Raw genomic sequence first — 27,008 nt, forward strand, 5'->3', positions numbered from 1 at the left:
CCTTCTATGCAACTTGTGGATTTCAGAAGGCAATGTAGTACTTCTGCGGTGGGTGACACTAGAATCAAAGACTTAGTGCTGCAAGGCAGTTAAAGCACAGATTGAAAGGCTTCATAAACTTTGGACACTGATTTACTAACTTAAGTTTCTGCTTGGTGCCAAATACAGGAGGCAGGAACATCCCCAAAATGCCCTTAAGACTTGTTTTATGTCTCTGCAAACACTGTATTTCCTGAACCAGTACAATTTTAAAAGGTAGGAACAATTCTGACTGGAGTAAAGATATTGACAGACAGTAGATCTATGCCTTTTACACTGTCTTAAATTCTAACACGTTACTCATTACCTGTCTCAGCTCCAGTACTTTCATTCTCAGTTCTTCCTAATCAACTCAAGGTGAAGAGGAAAAAAGCATTGCACTTCAAAATCATACATATTTTCTAAATTTAAATCTCTGGTTTATCCTTTTTCTTACAATGATGATCTTAAAACTATCTTCTGATCACAGATTTTTCTGATTTAAAATATGTATATGTATACACAGAACAAATTTCATACAACCTTTTCACAGAGTTCAATGAATTTGATGGAATTTAACAAATTTAACATGGGTTTACCAAGGTTCAATAAATTTGATGGCAAGGTTCACCTTATTAATTACTGCACGGAAGAAACATACAAAGGAAAATTGAGTTAGAATGAATCGCACAGAGACTGGAGACATGAAATGGTAAGGAAGACTCTCCCACTGAGTCATGAGGTTCAGAGCAGACCCCTTTTCTTTCTAGACTTCTCATGTTGCTTAGATGCAGCTAGATCCAATTTTAGTCTTAGACTTGGACAATGGTTTATCTCTAATGGAATTATTAATGCAAAGTTTAAAATTAATTTTGAGTTGCTAGATAGATTAGTAATGTTTCATTAACATTAATTCAGCAGTATATTAGTAATTTACTCAGGTTCTGTCATGAGTAAGGGATCTCTCCACCTTGGGTAAAGGATGGCTTAGTCTCAGGTACAGGATCTCAGATGATAAGATGTAACCCTGCTTAAGGGGAGAGTCACCTGGCGTGCAGTCCTGCTGCAATTCAGGGAGTGCTCAAACCGGCCTCATCATGATGGTAATATTTATAGAGTGAACTAGTTGGCTGGTAGTCAATACTATAAACAAGACAGATGTCTTCGTTTTAGCCTTGATATCTTGCTCTGCATTTTGCTTATCTTGCATTTTTGGGCTTTGAAACCACCTTTTGAAACATTTTTCTGAGGCACTATCAGTGCCTTGTATGTCAGCCAAGAGCTTTCCAGCTCACAAGTTCACTGCAGGGCATGAGGCCTGTTGTTCCTTAGTCAGCCTGAACTAAAGCAAAGGTAGGGGTCAAGTGTATCTGTCAGAGTGTGCTGGCTGACAGGAGGCTCAGCAGCAGTCAGCAGTGTGCCCTGGCAGCCACGGGGGCAAACCCCACCCTGGGGTGCACCAAGCACAGCATCACCGGCCCGTCCAAAGGGTGATCATCCCGCTGCATTTAGTGCTGGGGTGAACTCACCTTGAACACTGGGTGTAGTTCTGGGCCCCACCATTTAAAAACAATGCTAAGGTATGTGAATGGATCCAGAGGAGGGCAGCAAAGCTGGTAAAGAGCTGGCAGGCATGGCCTCTGAGGAGTGGCTGAGGACTCTGGGTTTATCTCCTTTGAAGAGAAGGAGGCTGGGTGACCTCACTGCTCTCCAGGGCTGCCTGAGGAGGGAAGTGGGGGGTGAGGTGCTGAGCTCTTCTCTCTCACATTCTTGCTACGATGCATAGGAATGGTTCAAAGCTGTATCCATTGGGGGAGATTCAGATGTGATAGGAGGAAAGATTTCTTTACAAAAAGGGTGGTCAAAACCTGGAACAGGCTTCTTGGAGGAGTGGACAATGCCCGATTTCTGTCAGGGTTAAGAGGTATTTGGAATGCACACTTAAAGCCATGCTTTAGCTTTTGTTCAGCCCTGAAATGGTCAGGCAGCTAGACTTGACAGTCCTTGCAGTTCCCTTCCAACTCCTCCCCTCTCCTCTCATCTCCTCTCTGCTCCACTCCACTCCATTCCTCTCTGCTCTGCATTTCTCTGCTCCCCTTCTCTCCTCTCCGCTCCGCTCCTCTCCCTCTCCTCTCCGCTCTGCTCCCCTCCCTCTCTCTTCTTTCCTGCTCTAGCACATGCCAAGGAAATCTCTGCTGACATTTCTTCCCAGCCCTGCCCCAGCAGAAGGGATTGAATGGGCAGTCATGTCCCAACCTGGGCATTGCCTCTGTCACCTTGTGGGCAGGAGGTACGTCCCTCCTGATGGGGGTAGAGCTGTGCATTGTCTCCAGATCACTTGACCATCCAAGCAAATTTGCAAAGAGCAGGTGTGGCGGGCGGTTTGTGCAAGGGTTCTGTGTTCATCCAGTTTCACTGGGTTTTCACAGGATGGCAAAACCCTCCATCTCTGACCCTGGGGAGGCTGAGACCAAGCCCTTGGTCTGAAGCAGGATGAGTTGCTTGAGGGAATTGCTGCAAACCCCTTTGAGAAGCACAGTAGCTGTTCATTTCCCAGAGGATTTTTTTGTCCTCCTTGAACTCCTTTTCAGAAATGCCTGAGCTGTTTTCCTTGGAAAAACAAGCTAAACCACAAGATCATGAGTACAGCAGTACTCCCTCAGAGCAGGTATCCGTGGCCTAATACTCTTGCCTCCAAAGTGGCCAACCATAAACACCATTAAAATGAGAGCCCACAAGCAGTGCAGGTATACTTGTGACTGGGTCCTGGGGGTGATCATAGGCCTCAGTGGCTGGAACCAGCATCCCTTGGGACCCTCAACACCCCTGTCTCCTGCCAAGGCTTGTGATGGGCAAGAAAGCAAGAGTGCCAGGTGGTTCAGTTCTGTTCCCAGCATTCACTGTAGGTTGAAGAACAACGATGTGACTGTTACTTGCCTGAAATGCCAGGGCTTCCTTGGCTCCATAAACACTTTCAAGGACACAAATCACAAAGGTCACAAGTGGAAACCGGATTTCCTTTGATTCTTCTGAATCTGTTACAGAGCCGATGCTCAGAAGCATTAAGACAACGCACGTGTGTAGCCAGGAGCAAGCTGGTGCATCCCTCAGTTCAGCTGGAAAACCCGTCCCTTGCAGCCTGGCATGGGAAAGGCACAGAGCCACAGAGAGGAGCAGCAGGGACACAGGCCAAGCAGTGCCTGCTTGCTGAAGAGTGAGAGCTTCATGAATGAGCCCCAGGACCGACCATGCACAAAAGAATAATTATAATAATAATAAGAGCTGCGTGGTGCCATGGGATATTTTCCAAAGTATGGCATGTATCAATCTGCCTTTGGAAACGTGCTCTGCCGCTGTTCTTGGCCAGGGATGCATGGAAAGGGCTCTCGTGCCTGCCCTGCGCTTGCCTTGCGCGCGGGGAGAGCTGGAAAGTGGCAGCTCCTGATGGGGCAGCGAGCCTGGAGCCCGGCCAGGCGGAGGCTGTTTGGCACCAGGCAGAAGCCCAGGGGAAAGGGAGCCGAGGGCAGAGCAGAGCTGGCTCCTGCCAAGGCTTGCGATGGGCAAGAGAGCCAGAGCGCCAGGGCACGGGGGTGCCTCGGGGGTGCGAGGGCAGCGGGCAAGAACCTGGCCGAAAGGGCCCCGAGGAGCCCTGGCCGGGGGCTGTGCTCAGTGCTACCGAGGAAAAGCAGCAACCCGCGGGGGCCACGCTGGGGGCCCCCTGGCAGCCTCAAAAGCTTCCTCCCCCCGGATGCGGGGCACGAGGCCACCTTCGTGGGGCACCAGCAGCAGGCACCTGGCCAGAATGGCCCAAAGGAGCCCTGGCCAGGGGCCCTGCGCGGTGCTGCAGAGGCAGGCAAAAATCGCCGGGCAGGGACACTTGCTCGCCCACCACGGGGGAAAAAAAGCCTTCCTCCCCCCAGCTGCAGGGCACGAGAGGCCACCTTCGTGGGGCACCAGCGGCAGGCGCTGACCTGGCCCAAGGGACCGCAGGAGCCCTGGCAAGTGGTCGCGCTCAGTGCTGCAGAGGAAGGCAAAAAACCCCCGGGGGCCAGTGCCAATGTGCCCCGGGCGAAAATTCCTTCCTGACCCCAGGCAGCGCTGGCGATCGGCTGTTCCCTGAGCACGTGAGCGAGACCGGCCTCCTCGTCCCACGGGCTGGGCACGCCTCCCGGGAGATGCCCCAGCCCTCTTCTCCCTCAGCCCGGAGCCACCTCAGGGGCTCCCAAGAGTGACCAAACACCCCTGGCCTGATCGACCGGGGAGCAAGAATCCTTCCCGTGCCTGGCAGGGCACCAGTGGCTGCTCCAAAGCTCTGGGACCCCTGGCAATATCTCTGCATCCAATAATTTACGGCTGCTGCCCCTGGCTGCACACAGAATGAAGATGGCGAGCTCTGCAGCGCTCCTCAAGAAGGCATTCCCTTGGTGTTGCCATGGCTGTCCAGCTGAAAAAGCCTGATAGCCTTGAGCACCTCCAGGTGCTGGTGGTTCTTATCTCCTGAGTCTGTTCCCTGAAGGCTGAAGCAGGTTTTCCATCCATCAGACGGGGTCTGAATGTGGTCCTGCCAGAATCTGCCCTTGCAGTGGAGAAGCTCCAGCAGCTGCATCCAGTGTCCCCCAGGGAATCCCACCGGCCCCTCCAGGCCTTCCTCTTGGGTGTCTTCAGGCCGGTGCCAGGCCAGCTCTGGCCAGTGGACACTGGACGATGCCACTTTTATACTTCCCCGGGGCACTGTGACTGCTGCATTGCTGGGTGATGACACCGGGGTGACAAAGGGGTGACACAGCCCCCCAGGTTCCACCCTGTCCTCCGCCCAGCCCCCCTGGGAGGAAGGGCTTTGGGGTGCCAGCCCCGAGGCAGCCCCTGTGCTCAGCAGGCCCGGGGGGCTGTCCCTGCCCTTGGTGGCCATGCACGGGGCACAGCTGCTGGGCGTCCCTGACACCTCCTCTGCCGCTGGGCTTCCGAGGACAGACCCCGGGCTGTTCCTCCTCTCTCGGGCCGTGGCAGGGACCATCCCTGCAGCCCAGCGCCCACCCTGGGAGCTGCCCCCTCTGTGCACCAGAGGTAACGCCCATGATGCCCTGCCCCGTGTCATGGTTTTATTTAAGCTTTCACTATGTTGAGGAAAGGTTCTGTCCATGAAAACTCCAGTTCCTTCAATTTGTGAGATAACAACAGCAGTTTTCCTTTCTTGCAAAAGAGATGCAAGATGCATTTCCTTTAAATGTATTTTGCAAAAAATGCAAAACCTTCAAGTGGAGAATGCAATTCCATTTGGCTGAGTTTGTTCTAAATTGTGAATGAAAACAATGTCATGATTTATTAAGAGAGTGTTAACAAAGTATACATATATGCATGAATAACTTAAAAAAAGCAAGTTCAAGATTGCTGCTTCTGTAGCATTTTGCTTTTTTGGCTCTTTGGAGGGTGGAACATGTGCCAGAGTGAGGAGCATGGAACTCTGTGGAAGGGCTGAGAAATTGAGATAGTCAGGAAAAAATGAGCAAATGAACCATAAGTGGAAAAGTGCAGTATTGTTTTCAGTCTTACCTGACATTGTTCATTGTACCACTCGTAAGTGGTATGTTAACTGATTGTGGAAGGGGATTCATCTCAGATGAGTTCAAAAGAAATAATAATCTGAAACACAACTGAAAATGAAGAAGTGTAGCTGAAGAGCCTGATAAGTACAAGGCCGTTTACTTTACTCATTGTTTCTGAACTGTACTTGGCAAATGTATAGACCAAAACTCACCTGTCTGACACACAGATGGAATTCACTCTGCTCTTTATTATTGTTGTATTTTTTAGCTGGAAATATTGCCTCTCACATGGGAAGACATAGCAGTTTTAATGCCTTTGTACATATAATAGAAGGTTCTCTAGAGATCTCAGTCCTAGTCATATGTTTTAAAGGATATTGGAATAATGTCAGTGTTTTAGAGACTGGGATTAACTGTGATCCCTCTGATTATCAAGCATTTCTCTCTGGTTGGCAGTCAGTTATGGGACAAATACCTCACGTGCATTTAAGAGGGTAGTATTTCTAAATCTCTAATTCCATGTATTCCATGTACTAATGGAGTATTTCTTGGTCACTTTGTGCATTTAGTCATTAAGCGGAGCTATAAAATTACAATATTATTCCTGGAACCTATTTTGTTGTTGTACTTATCTGTGTATGTGGAGGTGGGTGAGTACTGAGATAACATTCCTTGGTATGGTGGAAGTATTTATCCTGTATGTTCTTGTTCTGCTGAACTCATGTGGCATCTGTTTGAGCGCGACAGGTAACACTGCAACGTGTAGATAGATTTATTTGAGTTAGCATGTGCCACTGATGGTGGTAAAGACCCTCTAGAAAAAGTAATGTGTGCATGTGAGGACTTGTGTAGTGCTCACTTGTGGGGGAGCCACTGCAAGGGTGCAGGTTTCTTTTGCCCTCTGTACACAGTATGCACCAAAATATAATAAGATCCTTTAAATAATACATATACAAATGCCCTCTTACCCAAAGTTCAGCCTTTCGTTCAATATTTTACTTAATTTCACCATTTCACTAGAACTGACCGTATTATATGAAGGATCAATGGGCATGTAACAGAAACTGTATTGTTTTAATTTATTCTAGTATGGATACTATCATTAAAAAAATGTGTTTGAATGTGACAGTAAAAAAGGAAATTAGAAAAATAAAAATTACATTTGGAAATAATGCTCTGAATTATGTGCCTTTTTCTATTTTATGTAGAATCAGGCAAATCTTTATTGCTTAATCCCATGGGGAAGGGGGTTGGGGAAACCAAGGCAACATCACAGTGCAACTGATGTGACAAAAAAAAATTGAAATTACTGTGCAAAAAATTGCCTTGTAATCCTGGAAAGTAAGTAAAATTTGCCCTTACCGTTTGTGGAGATTCTATTTTGAAAGACAGGATGCTTTATGTTGCAATTTTTCCCTTGTAATTCCCACTTACAATAAAATATAAACCATGCCAGTCTTTAAAAGCAAAACCAAAAAATCCCTTTAAAGTCTAATGATTATATTCCATTTTAAATTACTTTTTGTCAGTGATGCCTTCCATTTCCAGATGGAAGACACAAAATTATGTGGTGAATATGAACTAATTGATTGTGCCCAAAATGAAAATGTCCTTGATTTGAAAGTCATATGTGGCAGTAGCGCTGGTTTAAAAGCTGTCCTGGCATATAAGCAGGAAGGGACAATCAGTCAAATAATCTGAGTGCAACAGCTCCTCATTAAATAGAACATTTTTCTTTTTGACATCCGAAGTTTGCTGTGCTCCAGAGTGGAAGTATATGATAATAGTACATAACATGATGTTAAAACCAAAAGTTTTAACACTTTTAAGTCACAGAAGTTTACTTACCATCTCCAACTGTACTCCCTAGCTGGGTTTTTGTTTGTTTGAAACCAGTGCATAGTCAAAGGATAGTGATCTTTGTCTTTAAGGTATGTTTCTTTTGTGTAACTTCTATTTTCTTTTCAGCAGCCTAAATGCTGGCATGTCTTGCTCGGTGAATATTGCAAGGAGAGATAGACACAATCTTACTGCCTTTCACAGGAGTCTACCATATAAACATGGGGTTTACTTTTGTTCTTTTCTGGAGTCAACCTCAGAACTCACTTTTTCACAGACTTTTTCCATAGGGCAAATGCTGATTGACAGTATCATAGAAATGACAAGAAATTGATCTAGTTTCTAGGGCAATCTATGTAAGTTGGTCAGGAAGAAACTTAAAAATAAAAGTGAAATTCTGTATCAATGGTGCAGAAGGTCTTAAAGTGATAGGTAATTCGGGAAGGTGCCAGATGTGATCATATATATATATATGATATAAAACCAGAAGACATGCTTTTGAAGAATGACAAACCTGCATATATGCTGTCTGTACACACAGGTTTACAGCATGAGTTTGTCTTCTGTTGGTTTCATATAGGTTAGTTTTATTTCCCCCTGCCCCGCCCCCCCCCCCCCCCCCCCCCAGTGAGATCTTTCAAGTACCTGAGATGTTCCAGTGACATAAATAAAAGAAATTTTTACATTGTTTTTAATGAGTTTGGTGAAAGGTTAATTACACTAAGTTGTTTAATTACCCCTTTAGGAAAGACAAGTATTCTTTTCAAACTCAAAAATCCATCAAAAAACCCCCAGCATTACTGTCTTTTAGAAATTACATTCCTACACACAGCTGGGTGATGCTCTGGAGTTCTTTATGTAAAAAGGGATATAAATTATCTACACCCCCAAAAAATATTCTTAAAATGTTGCTTGAAATATTTATGTGGAAATTTTATACAGGTGACCTAACATTAATAAATTATTTCAAATAGAGGCTACATGATCTAATGCTGACTGAGGGGGTGGCAGTCAGGAGAGATGGGTTCTAGCTTTGGCTCCTCTACTGACTTGTCCTTGAGGGACTGAACTCAATTAATCTTCTGCCCCTTTTCCCATTTTGTCTGTCCAGCCTATTTATTCTCTTTCACTAGGTAGTGGTATTATGTACCTGAAAAATACTCAGTCCAATGGGTGCCCAGTCTTGACTGGAGCCTGTGGATGTTGCTATAATGCAAATAGTTGTCACTGATATAATGGAGAATAGAGAATTTTTCACAGAAGCGAATGCATTGTAGATGTGGTTCTATGGATGCAGTAGGTCTTTGAAAATATGAATCATTCTTTCTTCCTTTAGAGTGCCTTGTAAATCATAGTGTGTTTCACACTACAGTCCCAGTCCCCTGATTGCTCTATTCAGCATGTTAATTTAAAAAAGCAAAGCGAGACTTTGCAGGAGAAGACTAACATCTCAGCTCGCTTCTCTAATACTCTTCTGTACCCAGCGATTTTTGCTTACAGAGACCCAGGCTCTGGATTAACCGCACTGTTTACAGCCAAACAGTCTTTCCATAGGCCTATGTGAATCTCAGTGGGCTTTAGTTGTTCTGCACATCAATAACAGGTTAACCAACAAAGAGGAGGTTTAAAGATCAGTACTAAAAATGCCACAAATGCCAACCTCTCAAGTTCAAGGAAAGGAGAGACATGATATTTATCTTGTTTGTTCTAGTAACTGACTTCCAGAAGAGCTATTTGTATCATGAGTATTAAAATCAACAAAAAATAACAAGAAAACATGTCAAGATTATACTCTGACATGGCTTAAATATAAACCCCAAGCATTTATTAGATCAAACACCATTAAACAGGTGAAATTAAAATTTTGTATTGAAATGAACATGGTTTCTTCTCATGAGAGACAAACCACGTAGAATAATTTTGATCATAGAAAACACCACTCTTCCTTGATACATTTTAGTGTAGTCCTTTTTGCTTTTATGAAGAAATATATTTAAATGTGCTAGTCATGCTCCATTAAAATTTAAATGACAGTAGGAAGGCACTGACATTAGATAATCAAAAGTCAGAAATTTCAGCCAAGGTAATAATTTCTTCAGCCATGTCTTTGCCCTCTTGTACATATGATTTTTCCTGGATTGTAATTACAACTTCACTTGTTTTTTGAGTGACAACTGATAAAATCTGTATGTAGACAAATGGTTAGTTGTGAATCTGGTGTCTGATCGAATTCACAACTCAAATTTTGTTGCATCTTTGACAATTTTTCAAGAAAAAGTCATTGTAGAAAGGAAAGGATAGCCCAGCAGAGCTGAGGCTCATCTAAAGCAGAGAGGAATAATTTTTGTCATGTGCAGCTCATGTACTAAAAAATGCAACTTTTATTTTAGTCACCAAAAATATTATTTTGATCTTTTTCAGGAACAAATTAAGAGATAACATAAATTAAGAGATAAATTAAGAGATTTACATAACACAAAGCAAATTATATACTTACTCCATTTTTTTCTTTCTAATTACTTTCATGATTAAATCTGACTCAGTGTTATATATAGAGGAATAAAAGGTCTACAAATCTAAGTAAGTCCTTAGTTTAAGGTGAAAATATTTTTGGTGGGGTTTTTTGGGGGTGTGTGTGTGTGTTGCATTCAGACAACAAAAGGAAAAAATCAGTATTTTGTGCAGGTTTAGTTATAACTTGTGTTTGATAGGAAAAAAGGGACCTGACATACTCCTGTACTCTGTACAGGGGCTCCCTTCTGCCCTGAAAGAGAAAAATACTTTTCCCTAGTATGGAATATAAATCTTACAAATTTTTATTATTTTTTTCAATTTTTATCATTTATATTATATCCTTACGAAAACTGTTACAAATACAGTGACAGAATATAACAGGAACTGAGTAATGTAAGTGGTTGGTCTGAGGAAAAATCAGGAGGAAAGAAACAGATTCCAGAACGAGGTAAATGAATTCTCCAGATGTTTGAATAATTACAGAAAATTCACTCTGTCATAAAGTGCACAGCTTTAATATTGCACCATCACCTCACCTTTTTGTCTTGAGGTTTCCCACATTCAAGAGCTGTTTTAATTCAGTGGAAGAAAAAGACACTAAGGTCACCAGATGTACCTACCGTAGTTACAGGAGCTTAAGCAATGTGTTGTCAAAATTGGGTGATTCCATTCTACTACCCTCAATTCTCTGTTAGAAAAATCTTCTTGGCGAACAATAGAGCACAGAAGCAAATGAAAGTGCTTTGAGCTCAAAAGGGAAAGAGAGAGCAAAAGAAATCACAGCTGCAAATAAAACATGCCCAGCAATGAAAATGCATGTACCATATGTGCTGCTGAAAAGAGAGCCCTGCTGCAAGTCTTCACGATGTTTAAGGATCTTTTCTTTTTTTTTCCTCCTCCCACCCCACTTTTCACTATTTCTGCCAGAAAAGAAGGGCTTAGTGGCAGAGGTTCAGCAGGAGCAATATCAGATGTTCATTTTTAAGTACAAATTAATTGGCTGGGTTTGGAGTCTTAAGCTTAAACTTTTGTTTTTAGAAAGGGTAGAAAGTTTTTTTTTGTGTAGAATGTTTTATTTTTGAGACTGAATTGAAGAATAAATTGTAGTCTGTTAGTGATGACTGAGTAAAGTTTTGTGCAAGGGCCTTTTCTGAGAAAAGGCTGTGTTCACTGTCTGGGTGCCAGGCTGCAGGGTGGCTATGCCTTGGAATGTGGTGAGGAGGTGGCTAACGCTAAATCTGGCTCTGAGCTCACCTGCAGATCAGTTCTGTGCACACCTGGCTGCAATGAGGGGCTGGCCAAAGCTCCCCCCCACACACCCCCGCTGCTTATGTATGGGGGAAGAAGAGAGTTCCTCAGGTGAGCATGGAGGGAGTAGGAGCTTGGTAGAGTGTGAACTGGCTGCAAAGGTGCTTTGTTGCATGTGGGCAAATTTCAGGGCAGGACTTGGGTGGATAAGTGATTGTATATAACTGGCACTGATGTATGTAACGGAGGGTTTTGCTTGGGGTCTGTGCCTTCATATACCATGGTTTTGGGTACCTTATTTAATGAGTGATTAGTTGGCAGGATGCCTATGGTATTTGTTTTACTTGCTGATCTTATTTGGCCATGTTCTATGCATCTTACTGATCTCCTGTTACTGAGCAGTGATCAGTACACAGTCTTAAATTATGTTCATAGCAACCTGTTTTGTAAGGGAAGAAGAAAACTGCTAGTACTATCCTTGTTTCATAATGGGGCACTTAGACAAAGGCATTGAAGGGTTTAAGGAGGTATTAAAGGCCCAAATGAAAGGTGAATGATGGAATTTTCAAAGCTTTTTGCAGATATCTACAGACTTCTTAAAATCTGATACCAAATACTTTTGCCTGAGATCTTGAGGCAGAATAGGAAACTTAATCAGCTTCAACTTGAAGTAAATAGCAACAGTGAAAAGACAAAACCTGTTACACTACGTAACGGGCATTAGCTTGAGAACTTCTTGGGCTGCTGACCTTGTTAAAAGATTGCTCTTAATGAAAGAGCAAGTGTCATGATAGTGAAGGAAGACCTCTGAAGATGTTCAAGGGAAGTTCTTGACAGAACAGATGTACCTATAGGAAACTTCTTATTCTGTCATTCTTCCTTGTAGGGTAAGTGTTTCTGCTCTTAGCCAGAGGCTGCAAGAAGTCTCTGACAGGCTTTCTGTTCTGGAAATCACAGAGGGTATAGGAGAAAAAAAGTAATACTGGTATATTTGCTGGTCACTGCAGGGAGAAATAACTAAATGGCTTTATCTTATGTATAGACTAAATAAATACGAAAGAAAGATACCTTTCTTTTACCTGCAAGGGGAAACATTCTGGGAAAGACTTGATGCTGGTTTTGTTTTTCTTGATGTATTAAGAGGATTCTGGCGCTGTTTTGCTTTATGTCAGCTTTAGTCCCTTTTGAAAATGTTGCTGCGTGTCTACATAGAGCAAGTCTTAGTTTGTGAGCATGAAACAATGAAGTTTATTTAGGTGTAGTCATTTTGATGGCAGTTCCTATACAGTTTTGAAATTGCTGAAAGGAACTCAGCAAATGTTCCCTTTGTGCTAGAGAGACTGTTTTTTCAGCAGGAGAGGTATAATTTACAGAGTGAATATAACCCCAGGTTAAGCCTTTTACTTCCCAATGCACTCTCTAGAGCTTTTGACAAAAGCCTGGTGGTGTACACTTGACATCCTGATTGTATATATGAAGATGACTTTTAACAAACAAAAGAAAACAAAACACAAAAACCTTTGTGACATGGCATGAACAGTAATTGCTAGAAATAATCTAAGGATAAGACTCTGGACAAAATAAAAAGGTTTTTAGCACAAGATGGATGGGACAGCAATACCTATTATTGATTGCTGGTATAAAGATGAATTTTTCAATAGAATTTGGGGACTTCCTTAAGGAACCTGAAGGGTTACACCTACAGCGTCAGTGGTAAGTATGATCAGATGCACACTAAATGGGGTCTGAGTATTAGATGGGCTGCACAATAGTGAATATGGCTGGTCATCGAGTTTATGATTAGCTGGGGAAGGGAAGTACTGGGAACCTGTTGGAAGGTTTTGCTTGAATCTGTGTGGACTGTTAAGTGATGCTGGTCAGTAGGAACTCATTTGCTGAATGGAACAGGGCTCTGTCAGCTGTACTGTTAGATTAATTTCTAACATGTACATCAGTTTTCAGTAAGAATAAAATTATACAAAATGTATTCAAAGAACGTAACAGTCTGGAAGACTTTGTTTGTTTCAAATGCTCTTTTTGTAGCCCGGGGTTAGTATTTAGTAAGTTACAAAGGTGCTGGTAAGCAAGAACACTAATGAGTTTTACCTTCTTGAAAATGTATTCTTGGTGCCAATTTCTTAAGTGTATCAGTCAAGACCCAGATTAGGATAATTACTGTCAATATTGGGTTTTCTTTAACATGGATGAGATTCAAACTTTGTTCCTGGAAAAGCAGCTCCTTGCCCGATCCATAAAGTTCAGGCAGTAAATGGAAGTGTTCTCTCTGGCTCTCTTCCCTTAAACTTTTTAAATACAGAACCCTTGATTTTTCCTCCCATTTGTATTTCCTTTCTCCTTTTTACTTATTAGCAGGTGATTTCCTCTTGGTAAAAATGTAAAGCTGATGAAGTATGGCTCACCCTTACTGCTAGAATGGCAATTATAGAGCAGAAAAGTCCAAATGTCTATTAAGTATAAGACTGACCTGCTAATGACTACAATTTCCTAGTGTAATTCCTTTTCCAGAAGGCTTGGAAAAAAAGCAAATTAAATGCTGGCTGTCAAACGTTATTTTATGATCTTCTGCTTCAGGTCATATTCCTTCTATGAATCTTTCACAGCAGGTTGAGGCAAGCGTGTGCCACCCAAAATGTGAACTACTGGTCAACCTACTGCAGTGGTGTTATTGCCACTGCAGAGTCTTGGTTCTGCTGCTGCTCTACACATTCACCAGCAGCAATATTATGTGAATTGGACTGTGGATACAGGTGGTTAGTCATTATTTTTTCCTGACTTGGGCAATAAGGGCTGCTGCATGCTGCGCCTTCCATGGAGGACAGCTTTGTGTTCGGTGGAGGGTGTGTTCTACCACCTCACGCACCCACCTCAGCACAGCTCCGCTTGTTTTTCCATTGAGGTTCTTAAGCAGTGATAAAATTCATTTATGCATATAAAGCTCTCCATTTTGTTAGTGAGATGTCTGTTTGGTTCTAGGAGTTTTGGCTGCAAATTAAAAATAAACATTCTGCAGAAATCCTGCTAGAGTAGGAGATGGCACAGAAAGCAGTGCTTGGATTGTGGTGCTTGTTTATGTGAGGAATAAAGAAATCACCCCTTTGTCTGTAATAAAAGCACCCTGTTTCAACGAGTTCTGAATAGGTGATACATAATAATAAATCTTACATAGTGGAAGAGTAGATTTTTATGGAAGATAAACACTGGAACAGAGGGCAGGAGTATAACACAATTTATATAAAGTTGCAGCTCTTTCAGGGTTTGACTATACTGCTCTGTATTTGTTGAGGCCCCCCAAAATATGATGCCTATTAATCACAAATACGGGCTGCAAGCCAACATTTCCCTATAAAACCTGCTTTCTTCCACAACCACAACCTGAAGTTGCTATACAATGATAACATTTCACTGTGTCAATACAATAAACATAACCAAACAGTGAGATGATTCACGTAAGGTACTAGTTTCATCTTAAACTTGCACAGCACTGTGGTGCTTTAGCTAAATCCCATGATTGAGGTACTTGCCTGCTTACAGATTTGCACTGCCTCCAGTTTCTGGCGGGCTGGAATGTTCAGTGCAATTTTTACATTATGTGATCTAGAAGCAGTGAACTAATGATTAAATTACAGGAGGAAAAGTTTTTAAGACAATATATGTGTCACTTTTTCTAGACTGTGTATATTTGCTAACCCCATAACCAACAAGGAGAACTACAGGAAAGTAAAGGAGGAAATAATGGGTGGTCATCAGTATCTTTTCCTTTAAGGTTTCGTTTCTTTTAGAATCATATAATAATTTAGGTTGCAAAAGATCTTTAAGATCATCAACCATTAACCCAGGATTGCCAAGTCCACCACTAAACCATGTTCCTAAGCACTGCATCTGTGTTTTTTTTAAACACTTAAAGGGATGGTGATTCCGCCGCCTCCCTGGGCAGCCTGTTCCAATGTTTGACCACCCTTCCAGTGAAGAAATTTTTCCTAATATCCAATCTAAACATCTCCTAGTGGAAAAAAATCCTAAGACTGCTCAAATAAAATGCTTTGTTTACTGTTTGTACCACTTTGTACAATTATCATCAATTTTAAACAAAAAATACTACCATAAATGGAATCTGTGGAAGAAGTCATTGGCCTTTTTTTTTTTTTTTCTTTTGTCCAAAATAATTCTTCCCTTAAATCATTTTGTAAAAAACACTCCCTTTCCCCTGGAATGATAATGGGTTTTTAAATCTATTGCCTTATTTCACTATGAAATATATCCTATTGTACATCTGGTTGTGACAGATGGAATCTTTTACTAGGTTGTTTGTAGTTGATTGTGGAATCCTTACTGTATTTTTCTAAAGAAGTTAGAACTTCTGCCTTCTGAACCAAAGGTGGGTCAGGCAGGTGGGCTGTAAGGCTTTGCACTAGTGAAGAAAAGACTTTCTAGAGCTCTGGCTGCTTCAGTGCTGCATGTTCAGACTGACTGAGGTTCACACACTAACATCTGACTCCTAGAGTACCTTGGTTTGGTCATGCTGTGTCTGCGTGGGCAGGGGGGAGGTTTGCAGTTAGAAGTGGCCCAAAATGGTTTTATGGTCATGTTGCAGCTAACCACAGTTGTATTTTTGTACCATGGAATTGCAGGCATGTGTTGGATGAGGTCTGTAAAGCCTTTTGGGGTACTGTTATAGGATAGGGAAGAACCCAGACTGCTGTGTTTGTCCATGTTACCTTTTGGTAGTGGTTTCTGGAGTACACGTTGCCTGAGCTATGCTTGGAGGGTACCTGTTGTTCTGGACAAAACTAGTTGGGATGGGTGGAAAATACAGCAGTTAAGTAACTTAGTTCATCAGGAAGACAATAACTGCATCTGTTCCATATTTTTTAGCAGCTCAGATGTGCCCTGTGAGGCACTGAATGCAGACAGCCCATGGTAAGAGCAGAGGTTATGGGAGGTGTGAGTTAAAATCCACCAAGTTAGTAAAATTTCCCAAACCCGAAAAAATTTCACACAAATTTTTTCTTAAGGACTCGGAGAGGACTTTGTAGGGTTTGTTACCAGCAGGAAGTCACTAAACCACTAGTGGCTGAGAACAAATCTAAGGAAGGCAAAGATACTGGGAAAATGCAGTGGCCAGGAAGGAGATCATGACACACTCCCCCCTTCCATCTCACATAAACTTTTTATCCAATTAAAAAGAATAATTCTTTCTGTTTACAGATTAATAAAACCTATATTTGCAAGACACAAAGCTGTGGTGGTTTGACCCCAGCCAGCATCTAAGTACCCATGCAGCCACCCCTCACTGCCCCCTCACCCTGCCCCCTCACCCCACCCAGCTGGATGGGGAAGAAAATAGGAAAAGCAAAAATGGAACATCTCACGGGTCAAAGTAAAGGCAGCTTAATAAGTGAAGGAAAGGGAAAAAAACAACCCCACAAGTGATGCGAAGGCAATCACTCACCACATCATACAAGCAGACAGAGCAGTCTAGCTATTCACCAAGCATCAGCCACCTTGGAAGGCAATCCCCCCACCATCCCTTTTTTTTTTATTTTTTATTGCTGAGGATGTCATCTGGTATGGAATATCTCTCTGGTCAGTTTGAGTCAGCTGTCCCAGCTATGTCCCCTCCCCATTTCTTGCCCACCCCTAGCCTGCTTGCTGCTTTGGGGACAGAGTGAAAAACAGAAAGCTTCGGTGCTGTGCTAGCACTGCACATCAACTGCCAGGATACTGGGATGCAATCGCCACTGGTTCAGCCACAGCTCCAGAACACAGCTCCATGCGGGTTGCTGCGGAGAAACTTAACTCCATCCCTGCCAGACCCAATGTGAAAACAATTTTGGTATTTTTGGTATGCTTCCTCTAATGAAAAGGTGCAGGTAGAATCACATCAGAATGATGCCCAGCTTTCCGGTTGGGATATATGATATTCAGACTCACAGTGATGGAAGTTTTGGGCAAAATTCTTAGGACTAGTCCTGACAGCATACAACTTAGTTCTTGTTGTTAAAACCTGGCTTTGACAAGCTCCTTCAGGCACACAACTAATGATTAGTAGTAGCACTGTTCAGTATAAAATAATGATGAGTCTGAAGTGTCAATACATATTTTCAATATTAAATCTCACTGCTAGGTTTATGTCTGAACACGATTTGATTGAAATAAGTGACAGGCTCCTTTTTGCATCTGTGGGAGCATGTTCAGATATTCTGTATGCAATAATAAGGATGATGAAAACAATCAGCAATTTGTTGTACCTGCTTATAACTATGATAAATCAAACAGGCATTTAAAGAATTTCCCTTTTCTTAAACAAAAAGCTGTTATGATGCTGACATGTATGAATTTATCATTCATTTGGTGCTGATTAATGGTTTTGCCTACAGCCTCATGGAGGAAACTTCCAAATCATGGAAACTATGACAAATATAGGTATATAAAATACAAGGTTATTCTGTCATAAAATAACAGCTTATTCTCAGCAAGGGCACAATATTGTGTAAACAAAAATCTGGTGGAGGGATCATATTCTGATTGTATTTTAATATTATATATCCCCAGTAAAATCACTGTCAAAATTGACATTATGGTATGTGAGGTTTTTCAAAGCTGGTTGGAACATCTAGGAATACAGTGTCACTCAGAACTAAGGAGAATAAGAGAGCTAAGCTGCTTATTTAGCTATGAAAAACAGATATTTATGCTTCAATTGGCACAAGCATAAATACAAGAGCATAGGCTTTGACAAGAGTTGTTACTTCATTTTGCATCCTCTGCTTTGTCTCTTGAAATTAAGGAGCATGTGCCCCTGTTCTGCTACTGTTTGTGGAATATTTTAGATGTTGGTTTTCAAATTAAAGAAAAATAATCTGCAAAGTACTGAAGCTACTTAGTGCCAAACTTGGGAAGTTATTTAGGCTGTCCTCTCCTCAGCACCACAATACCATTCGCTTAGACTTCAGAACTGAAGTCTAACTCAGGTGAAACTCATTGAGAGGCTCTAGTGCATCCAGGTTATTTTGGAAAAGCTGATTCAAAGGGTAATGTGGAGTTTTCAATGTGAAGAAGGAAAGTATGCTCTCCCTCTCCCACCCCCCTGCACTTTCCCTCTGCATACCTGCTGGAGACCACTGTTGTTTGACAATATTTGTTTACTTGAGCAGGGGACACATTAAGGGAAATGCGTTTTCCTTGCTGATTGCTCTAGTTTCTCCTGCAGAGGAATGTTTCAAAAAACACTGTTCTGGATCCTCCTGTACAGACAAGACCACATACTTACTGCGCACAAAATTTAGATGCTATGTTTCTCTTCACCTTGGTTCACGACATTGAGACTTTGATGCTGCACCTTAATAAGAAAATAAATGAAACCTGCTTTTCACTGCTTTAGAATTAGTAGATGGAAAATGTATCTACTGTATGCTCTATTTTAGCAGTGACTTGATAAATATGTTTTGCTTATCCTCTATTGTAAAGAGTATTAGAACTTGCTGATGCAATACATTAAAGACATCATAATACAGTTTTTGCTTTGGGGAAATTTGTCTGGGATTCATAATATTTCTAGGAAGCTAAATGTATGGTTATTTTATGGCATAAAGAAAGAAAATGAGCTCTTGGGCTCCCCTGAATCCAGTATCTTGTCAATAAATTCATACTGATTTGAATGAGTTTCATGTGTTATGATTCAGTTGCTGAACTTACTTATGATGTTTTTTTGCAAAAGGTATTAAGTACAGTTTTGTGCTATGGGTGCAGGCTACTATTAACCACGTTATTTTATGTATTTATGTTTTTATACCTACACAACTGCTGTGAAGAAGCACACAGAAAAGCAGGAAGCTTCGTAGCAATAGTAGTAACTAAACAGCAAAACTACTTTCTTAGGTGTGCAGAACTTGGTCAGATTTAGTCCATGTGTTTGGTGGGTTGCAGGGGTCTCTCATGCAGTCAGCTACGTGTGGTTGTGTGTCAGGAGGGAATGGAGGGGGTTGTGTGCAGGTGACAGGCAGTCTGTATCTCCTGTAAGAGACCTCTGTGTCATCCTAAAGTGTGGGTGCTCTGATGGGGAGAGAAAGTTTGTCTCTCAGGATCCATCCTTTAATGAATGCTTTTGTCTCCCCTAACCAGGTAGGAAGGTACCATGTGAGAAGTCGTGATGGCTATGTCAGGGACACTGCATGGAGTAATGCTTTATTACGGTCTTAAAGCTCAATCACAGCTCAGTTTTGGCAGTGCTGATTTGCTGGGGTCTGGCTGTCTGAGGAAATGGGCTAGCACCTAGACAGGCTATTGAGGCAGCTCCCATACTTCATCAATTCTTCTGAACTCTTTGCAGCTTCTGTCATATTGTTTCTGAAGTTTTTACCACTGTCATAACAGAAGAAATTACTCAAAATTAATGACACTGAGGTTTTGAAGAGGAAGACAGTATCTTCAAAGAAGTACCAGATGGCTTTTGGCAGTGTTCCCAGCACTAATTTTTAATATGTAGTATAACATTAGGTTTCACACAGTTCCAGTTTAAAACCTAAGTGGACCAATTTAACAAGCGTGCACAGTGATGGAAGGTACCCCAGTTTAAGATTCAAGCTTTAGTACTCATTCTTTCTCTTCAAAGAGCTGCACCTTTGAAAATTCACAGCCTTTTAAAAATGTATGTTGGATGGGAAGGGAGAGGGAAAGGAAGTTTGGTACAGTTCAGTTCTTTGTGAGGCTTCCTATAGTGGACCTGATACATAAGTGGAGCAAAATATTTTCTCTACCTTCTTGCTTAGTATTGAGTAATTCTAGCTTACCTTAATGCATGTACTCTTAAATTGTTAGCAGTGGTTTAGACTTATGATCTATTTCATTTTGATGAAAGCCTGTAGATGCCGACTAATCAGATCCATTCAGATGACTGACCAAAATCTTTTATGTTGAAGGAAATTCTAAGTATCCCAAACCTATGTAGATCTGCCTTTAAAGAGTCAGATCCATCAATATTTTTCATGGGGGAAATAAGAGGAGTATTTCTAGTTGTAAAATTATAGATACCAAGTTGTAGTTTGGAGAACAGTTCTGTTGCTGATAAAATTGATATTTTATGCAATGTACAATGATAGTATGTGTATCTAGCTACATGCATATTTAATGATAATGTGCATCTGTGAGAATGTGCATATAATATGCATGTGTATATATGATCTGTGTGTGCATGTCTACATACACACACACCACACACAAACTAAAAAGATTAATAAATGGCTGTTGTACTCTGAAAAGTGTTGAAATGTGCAAATGTTTTTCTTCTTGGCACATCAGACTATGCCTGAGACTCTTCTTGTGTTCCCTGAAAAACCAGAGATGTACTCCCCTATGCACCCAGTAGACTGGTGGTTGTCAGAGGGGCCCCTTTATGAATTTTTATAAGGTTTTCTGTAGAGGAGTTCACTGTTGGTTTTCTAGAAATCAGGAATCAGTACTGAGATGAAATTCCAGGAAGAAAGATGTGCCAGCATTGCAACAGGAGTGGCTTAGAAGAAAGACTGTAGATATCAGGCTTAGTCTGATGTGCCCAGAAGAAAAATATTTGTGCATTGAATAACTCATAGAATACAACAGCTATTTATTAGCAAGTTTTTAGCTGCAAAAATAAAGCCACACGTAGAGGGTATATTCTTGCTGCTTAACTTTAGGCATCTCATTTCAGTGACTCTGTTATAAAGTTTTTCTCTCTACCCCTGCTTTATTGAGTGTGGAGACACAGAATTAGGATGACCCTGAGAATCCAAGTTAAGTTTTGGCAAACCAGCATTTTCTACCACCAAACCCCATCATCAGAATGTTCTCCAGGTTTTACCTGAAGCTGTGCTACCTATTGCTGTTCTGTCCTGTGCAAGTACTCCCAAATAAATCTGTGGATCTATTTTCTTAAATAAGGAGTCTATATCTTACATTGCCATAGAAAATCTGTGCATAACATTAATCCAGGTCTTTGCTTTTTGAGTACCTCTCCTAGCAGATTGAAATGTTTTTAACAGTGTCTATGCAAGAGGATGCTTCTAAACTCTCTATGCTACCCTTTTCTTATGTAACGTGCATGCAGTATTTTGTGGACAAGAAACAGCAATCCTTTGAAAAAATATGTGATAAAACCACATTCAGTTACGCTGGACCCAACTCTACCTTTACTTGTAGCTTTGTCCACTTTCTTTTCCTTTTCACCTCTTCGGACCTTAGGCTTTTCAGGCAGTGACTCTCTGTGGTTATTGCAGACACATGGCTCATGGGGCATGTTCTAAGTCCATAAGGCTGGATGAACAGACCTCAGCTGTGGATAAGAGGAACATTTTTTTCCCCATTTGTGAGGCATGTTGGACCTAACAACAAGCTGGAATACTAATAGCCAGACTTTGAAAAGAGCTGAGCTAGTTCCTCAGGGTACATCTGAAGTGCCTCTTCACACCCCAGTGTAGAAAATTCTCTTCTGATCCATTTTCTGCAGTGAGAAAGTAATCTTTGCAGTTAGTACAATTGATAAGGCAACTTTTTGGAGAAAGGAATGTAACTATTTTGTGACTTAGCTTAATGCGGCGAATGAAGAGACGGGACACAGCTTGATGCAAGCAAATGTCAATTTATTGTACAGAAGCAAGAGTTTTTACACTCTTTCAGAAGCTGCGCGTTTTAAACAGATTGGTTCTTGAAGCTAAGCCTTGCATACTAGGCAATCCCTGATTGGTGGTTAACTACCAGCAATTAACAACAAGGTGTTATCTTTCCTTGGCGCCATCCTTGGCGCCATCCGTCTCCCACTCCCCTGTGCTCTGCAAACATGCCTCATCATGTTAATTGTTGTGTCTATTCACACTCCTTGTCCTCCCAGGGTTCGTGACCTACAAGCTCGAGCACATTCCCCTCAGCTAACTGATTGCCACGCATGGTCCTAGTTTCCAGCCCGCTCCTGCAGCTTAATATTTGTACAACACTTCTGTATTAATTTATCTACATTTTCTATATAATGTAGGAAGAGATGTTTCATTAGAATTTGGATATATTTTTAAAGAAATCACCTATGAAGTGAAAATATCTACGGTAAGAAAAAGTTTCACTTGGTTTTATAATGTTTGAAGAAGTGTCTGACAAATGGAGGAATCATTTGAAAAGCTTCAGGTAAAAAACATTTTTGGAAAATGAATGGAGGAATGGGAAATAGTGCATTAAAAGGGGTGAAAATGTTACAATTATTAGGAATTTGAAACGGAAAAGGTTTGGCTATTCAGTCTTTGTTGTCTGCTTTCTGGTTCTTTAGATTTTTGCAATTTTTCCAGTTTTCTTTCAGCATTCAGTGCTTTCTGTTGGGGTAGCTATAGAAATAGTAAAGAAGAATGCTTTTTGCCCCTGGTTAGCCATAAGAATTCATAATGCTATATCATTCCAGTAGCTGTGTGTATGTAGGCAATAAGTGTACAGTAGAACCCATTTTGTTATTAATCATTCGCTGGAGCCAACACACCGCTACAGCATGAGCTATTCAGAGGCATAAACTGCATAATATTTATTATAATAAATCAGTCTGTACCAGATACCCTAAGGGATCGCAAATCGTTGGAGGAGATCCAAAAGATTCTAAGTAAGATGTCTTATAAATCTACTGACAGCTGAAAAATAGGGGGAAAAAAGTTACTTGTGACAAATAAGTGAGACATAAAGAGAGATGATTTATTATGTTGGCAACACATCGTGCTATGTATGTCCATGAAAGGAATCCGTTTTTCATTTAAAATGTTTTTAAGTCTGTGATGGACTATGGCAAGGGAAAGCATATTTGAGTTTCAGCTTGTAGCAAAAGAAAACCATTCAGTCACTTGATTTACTGTATGCAGAAATGTTGCACAGCGTGTATTGGAATAAACAACTATGAGTAAAAATGGCACAAAAAGCAGCAGCGTAAGATTAAAAGAGAAGTGTAATGTGCTTACATAGCTTAAGCTTTCGTCCTTTGCTTATGGTCCTATGCTTATTTGCTTTCCAGCCTTGGAAAGGGCTGAGCACACAAACTGGTTACTCTTTGTTGTTGTTGTTTTTATTTAATACTCTTACAGTCATAAGATTACTCTTACCTGGAAATGGTGTTAAAATATATATTTTGAAATGGTAAAGTTGCTTATTCATAAGTCAGGAAATGCCAAATTAAGGTTTCCTGGTTATCTTAATATTTCTACCTTGCTCAGATTATTTATGAAATAGGCTTTTATGATATAGTGCCATCATCTGTTTTCTCCTCATGCGTTCGGCCAGATCTTTATCTGTCTCACTGCCCTTTACTTGCTTTCTGCATGGACCTGCTGGGCTGCACATTCCTGCTAAAGTCTCCTCCCTGAATTCTCATCCCATCCATCTCATCCTATTTATCTCCTTTGTTCTCACATTTCCATTTTCCTCTACTTTCCTCAGCCCTTCCAGCAATTTTCCCTGTCCAAGTGTTTCTTTCATACTGTCATAGCTCTTGGAAGTATTTATCTCTTCCTCTCTCGCACCAGTGCTGTGACCCAGTCAATGCCATTCTGATCTGACTACCAATCCCAACAGCTTGTTCTGCTTTCTCTGTTTTGTCCTCTGCTAACTAAATCCCAGGATCCCTTCCCTGCTTTTTGGTTCCCAGTCTTAACCTCCCTTCTCCATGAATCTTAGCCTCTGTGTAATCTTTGTTCCAATCTGTTTCCTTCTGCTGATCTACCTGTTGTACTCTGAATCTGAATTAAAAGCTGAGCGCTTGTACTCAACTTTGCTTTCAGAATCAGTCCTAAATTAAGTATCTGGTACAGGGCACAGCCACTGTTTGTACACTGGTTTGGAAATAAGTAAATTTCTATATGAAGGAGATACTTGTGTATTTAGTATATCCTCATTGGCTGATCAGGGTAAAATCTGTTCTGTTTACAGGATGATCTGTGATCAGGATATAAAACTGTTCCTGAGAACACTAATGACATTATTTTAGACTAAAAATACTACTAAAAAGACTACTAAAGCACAATAAAAATCTAATCTAAACATGGACAGACTATCTTCTATTTTATTTCTCAAAGATCTAAAGTTATCTGAATTTGTGGACACTTTCACAGGATCAGCCTGGTGTACAAACCATTTTTCTGCCAAATTTTCTCTCTGCTGTTAGGACAAGAGCTCTAAGTGTTTCCAGAAATATGAGAAATGTGAGGCAAATGGGACAACTGGGGTGGCAGCAGCTCTGCTTTTTTAGCATGTGTTTAGCATGACTGGATCTGGTGAACTTTCCTAGGTCTATATTCTAAGTAGATCAAAATACCAAGATTTTAACTCAGCAGGCTTTTCAAGTAGGTTTCATCTCCCAGGTAACAACCAACAGGACAAGAGGAAACAGCCTCAAGTTGTGCCAGGGGAGGTTTAGATTGTATATTAGGAAAGATTTCCACGCTGAAAGGGTGGTGAAGCGTTGGCACAGGCTGCCCAGGGAGATGGAGGAATCACCATCCCTGGAGGTGTCTAAAAAAAATGTGTGATGTGGTGCTTCGGGACATGGTTTAGTGGTAGGCTTGGCAGTGCTGGGCCTTTTCCAACCTAAATGATTCTATGATCCTATGATCCTATTGTATGATTCAGTATTAGGCTCACTGATTGCACCTTCATCCCACTAATATGAGTGCAGGCCAGGTCACCTTAATTACCTCTCATGACATTCAGCCTTGGAACCTCTCTCTTCTCCATTGCAATCTCAGCCCTGCTGCTTTTGTGATTTTTTTAAGATGCTTCAGTCTTTTTTAAAAATTATTTTACTATTTCATATTGCAAAAGGCCCAGATAATTTTGGCTTTAGTAAAACTTGCTTGATATTTTATCTTTAAAAATCCTGTTTCTACTTCATTGAAGTTCTGTTGCATTTAAACTGCCAGATTGAAAATGCCTGTGTGCCAGAAATTGTTCTAGGTGTTTGTAGCCCAACTGGTTTAGTTGTTTATGAGTCGGGGGGATGGAGAAGGGCTGTGGTACTGTGTTAAACACAGTGTTGCCCTTGTTGGAGAGCTGGAACATGCTCGGCTTTGGAGGGGTTTGTTTGGTACAGGGAGTGGGAAAGAATGGCCCTTGTGGCAGGGGTGTGGGTGTGCTTTTTCAATGAAAATTCACCTAGAAGTAGCCACATGCTCAATGAAGAGTAGTAGCTCAATTCATCAGAGCCCACCTGCTCCAGTTCATCCCACTTTGGCTTGGAAAATGGCCTGTCCGCATCCACATCTCTTCCCCGAGTGACTGTCTCCCATCCAAGACCGCGAGGCTGAGCAGGCCTTTGCCTGTTGCTGAGCTTGTTTGCCAGGAATTGCCTCATCACTTGCCATGAAAAATTAAAACACAGTTTTGTGATACAGACATAGCGATACCAGTTTAACACATTCCCATCCCTTCAGCAGCCATTGCTACTTGATCCCACTCTGCTGCTGCCTCTGTAGTGAGCCGGTAAGGATGTAAAATGTTGCCTCGCCTTTCATTTTCCATCACATATAGGTTCAATTTTGCCATTCACAGTGTGATGCCGTGACTGCCATGATATTTGTTAGCAAAAGTGAGGAGACTTTATGCTCTCTCCAGCCAGCCAGAGGTGCAGGGACATGAATTCTTTAATGAGTTCTGCCAAGCAGCTTCTATATCATAAAAATTATGCACTCAGATTAGGGAGTCTGTGGCCTGGACTGTCAGTGCTTTTCCAGCTGTTACCCAGGCAGCAAGGAGGAAATTGCTTGTGTCAAAGGTAGACAGGTGAAGAATGAGCTACTTAAAAAGGTACAGGTTCTGTGGAAAAATTAGCTGAGGAAAAAATATTTCCCCTGGACTTCTCAGAATGGTTCAAGAAGAACAGAATGTCATCCAGTGAGATATCACCATCAGCACAGGGACCTCAGGCTGAAGCCATAATTTTAGTTTTTCTACTTTTGAGCGCTTCAGTTTGGAATCTTTTCTTTTCTTTTATGTAATAGATGCTTTTGGTTCAAAACTTTCTATAGATATTTTGAACTATTAATATTTTGTGAGAAACATACGGGAAAAAATCAGCAAAGATGAAACCAAATCCACACCAGAGGAGCACCTCAATGGTGGTACAGGAATCACTAGACATACATTAGACATCAAGTTTACTTCATAAAGATTGTAGTCGGGTATCACATATCAAAATAGGTAACTGCAGGTTGACGTCTGAGCACCACTTTTAAAGTGAGATGCATTTAATGTAGTGAAAACATGAGCAGCGTGGTTTCCTGACTTGCAGTTCTCTTTCAGATTCTCATGTCATCCTGACTTATCTTCTCTGTCTATTCCTAACCATTTTTTAATCTCATCACAAAAATTTGCTTCTTGCAGCTACATCATGCAATACAAACGCTACCCCAGATATTGTCAGTTCGCTGTAGGGCACCTCCTCCCTGAAAGACATTCTGAAATCCCATATTAGAGCTCAAATCCTTCAAAAATAGCATCATTTTTGTTTGGGAGTCCTTTTTATGGTGCATCCTCTTTTTTTTATGTGGCTCATTATACATAATTTGAACATCACTTTTAAGAACTGCCATATGGTGTCGATAAATAAGTCTTTAGAGGCTTTCACTTATCGTCTAAATATGTTTCAATAGTGCCTAATTAAACCAATATATTAAAAAAACCCCACAATCTATACAAATCAAACATCTTGAACTTGTTATTTTAGTATTTAGATCCTGCCTAATTAGCGACTCCTTGAAGATGTATCCTTCAAGAGAGAAAATGAAGGTATTTCCCCACCCCTTGGCTTTTAGTTTTATATTGCACTACACAGTTCTT

At 41.3% G+C, this 27,008-nt stretch overlaps 1 protein-coding gene across 1 annotated transcript in view; it reads left to right on the plus strand.

Annotated features, from left to right (window-relative positions):
- Nucleotides 1–2,845: 2,845 nt before the first annotated feature.
- Nucleotides 2,846–27,008, plus strand: part of CNTNAP2 (contactin associated protein 2) — a 1,227,711-nt gene continuing 1,203,548 nt past the window's right edge. Inside the window, exon 1 of the mRNA XM_080386067.1 lies at nucleotides 2,846–4,784. The gene's annotated coding sequence lies outside the window, so the exon portion shown is untranslated. The remainder of the gene's footprint in view (nucleotides 4,785–27,008) is intronic.

Source organism: Falco punctatus (assembly GCF_963210335.1).
Source record: "Falco punctatus genome assembly, chromosome: 4".
In the NCBI taxonomy this organism is placed as follows: domain Eukaryota; kingdom Metazoa; phylum Chordata; class Aves; order Falconiformes; family Falconidae; genus Falco; species Falco punctatus.